Raw genomic sequence first — 2,500 nt, 5'->3', positions numbered from 1 at the left:
AGTGTTGCCCACCCGCAACCCTCGCAATATAGTTCGCTACTCGCACTGCCCGCTCCCCTGTGTATCGCTTCATGTTAAACACCTTGCAAGTCTTGCTGACTTTCCACATGCTCCTGCTGTACACTGTAATGTGGATGGCAGCAGGACGTACATGCCGCCCCTCCCCACGTCCCCACCTTGCCCCCCTGCCTTCGCAAGCTGGTTGGTGAGAAGTTTGCATGTTCAATGCCCTTCGCATGCGACGTACTCAGGCTACGTTGTGGTGCGGCCTGTGTCAACCGTCCGCTAATGTCGTACGCGTAAACCACAATCTGTACTGCACATTCGTCCTTATGTACCGAATGATACATCGTGGCACATGTGTGACCGTACAACGACTGCGCCCAAAAACGGCGGACCATACAGTGCAAATATTGTGCACGCAGCTACGTGTCGTCTCCCTATGAGAGCTGGATTGCAGTGTGGTACGCCATAGAGACGTGTGGGAGGAACGGACGCCGTGGATGGCGATCAGCATGAGCTGTCTGTTGATGTATTCGGACCTAGTCGTCTCTCCTCACACACCGTGATGGCATGGTGCACCGCGTTCCATATCTGCGACATGCTACAGAGGCCGGTTGACAGTCGTTCGAGCAATGGACATCGCATACGTACGGGGGCCACCTTCCACGTATTGTCTAGGCGTGCACATTTTGTTGCGTGTATGTGGGCAGACGTAGTGTGGCGTGACACCTGACACAGGCATGCAATAATCGTTGAAGTTGCAAATGGCGATGGACGCCTGCGTTTTCTGGTGAAGTTACGCAAATGAACAAATGGTAACCTGTTGTGGTGCGGTTGTTCTCGCTAGGGGTGAATCGGTGATGGCGACGATAGGTTGAGGTACGAACCGGTTGTTCCAGCGATACCCACCATGCCGACGAAACTGAACGGCATCTGGGTGTGAAGCGATACGCGGCGGTGGCTGGGTGGGACCGTCCCCGGCCGGTGAGGGGGCGCCTCCCGGCGTGCTGGCCGCGCGGTGCGTGGGCGCACGCGCTACAGCCGGCTGGTGGGGGCGGCCAGTGGCAGGCGCGCCGGCCGACGGACGCGGCAGGCGTCGCAGCTGCGCGCCGGCGCACCCTGCGCGCGGCGCCGTGCGGCCAAAGTAGGTCCTCGCGGGCCCGGTGCGAAGCGCGGTGGACATCTTCAGTGTGCTGGTCCGATTGAGGACTGTGTGCGTTGAGGATGCGCCGCCGCCCGGCGCTCGGCGCCGCGACGCCGTCTGCTGCTCGGTCGCCCCAGCGGTTCTCGCTGGTGGTTTGTATCGCAGCTGTGCGGATGTGTTGGCGCGTGCGCTGTGCTGGGAGAGTTCGCTTCGGCACCCAAGTGGGGCTTTTGTCCTTCTGTGGCGCTGGCGTTGGAGCTGCCGGTCACCGTAGGTGGCGCGTGTTGTCTCCCGCCGGCAATGCCACGACAGCACGCTCCCGGGCCTCTGTCGGCAGCGGCAAGCTCAGTTGGGAGCACGGGTGGTCGCACCGAAAGCGTCTACTCGCCTAACTCCGGGCGATTGCGCCTCTCTCGAACCCGACCAAGTACTTGGGACGGCGCTGCGCGCCGCCGGGACCTGAGAGGGTTTCGAGGTGTATTGTGCAGGGGAGCTCAGCCTCCTCCTGTTTGCAGAATGATTGAGCGGACGCTTGCGTGTTCGCGCGGGCCCCCGGGACACACTCCCGGGCGGCCGGCTGCTCAGCTCTAGTTGACGCAGCTCCCTGGTTGATCCTGCCAGTAGTCATATGCTTGTCTCAAAGATTAAGCCATGCATGTCTCAGTACAAGCCGCATTAAGGTGAAACCGCGAATGGCTCATTAAATCAGTTATGGTTCCTTAGATCGTACCCACGTTACTTGGATAACTGTGGTAATTCTAGAGCTAATACATGCAAACAGAGTCCCGACCAGAGATGGAAGGGACGCTTTTATTAGATCAAAACCAATCGGTCGGCTCGTCCGGTCCGTTTGCCTTGGTGACTCTGAATAACTTTGGGCTGATCGCACGGTCCTCGTACCGGCGACGCATCTTTCAAATGTCTGCCTTATCAACTGTCGATGGTAGGTTCTGCGCCTACCATGGTTGTAACGGGTAACGGGGAATCAGGGTTCGATTCCGGAGAGGGAGCCTGAGAAACGGCTACCACATCCAAGGAAGGCAGCAGGCGCGCAAATTACCCACTCCCGGCACGGGGAGGTAGTGACGAAAAATAACGATACGGGACTCATCCGAGGCCCCGTAATCGGAATGAGTACACTTTAAATCCTTTAACGAGTATCTATTGGAGGGCAAGTCTGGTGCCAGCAGCCGCGGTAATTCCAGCTCCAATAGCGTATATTAAAGTTGTTGCGGTTAAAAAGCTCGTAGTTGGATTTGTGTCCCACGCTGTTGGTTCACCGCCCGTCGGTGTTTAACTGGCATGTATCGTGGGACGTCCTGCCGGTGGGGCGAGCCGAAGGCGTGCGACCGC

General features: G+C 58.5%; 1 non-coding gene across 1 annotated transcript in view; it reads left to right on the top strand.

Moving 5' to 3' along the window:
• Positions 1-1,748: 1,748 nt before the first annotated feature.
• LOC124746558 overlaps positions 1,749-2,500 on the top strand; it is a 1,909-nt gene continuing 1,157 nt past the window's right edge. Inside the window, exon 1 of the ribosomal RNA XR_007011376.1 lies at positions 1,749-2,500. This exon is cut by the window's right edge and continues 1,157 nt beyond it. This is a non-coding gene — a ribosomal RNA (small subunit ribosomal RNA).

Source organism: Schistocerca piceifrons, unplaced genomic scaffold, assembly GCF_021461385.2.
Source record: "Schistocerca piceifrons isolate TAMUIC-IGC-003096 unplaced genomic scaffold, iqSchPice1.1 HiC_scaffold_351, whole genome shotgun sequence".
Classification (NCBI taxonomy): domain Eukaryota; kingdom Metazoa; phylum Arthropoda; class Insecta; order Orthoptera; family Acrididae; genus Schistocerca; species Schistocerca piceifrons.
This window is presented reverse-complemented; position numbering and strand designations above follow the sequence as displayed.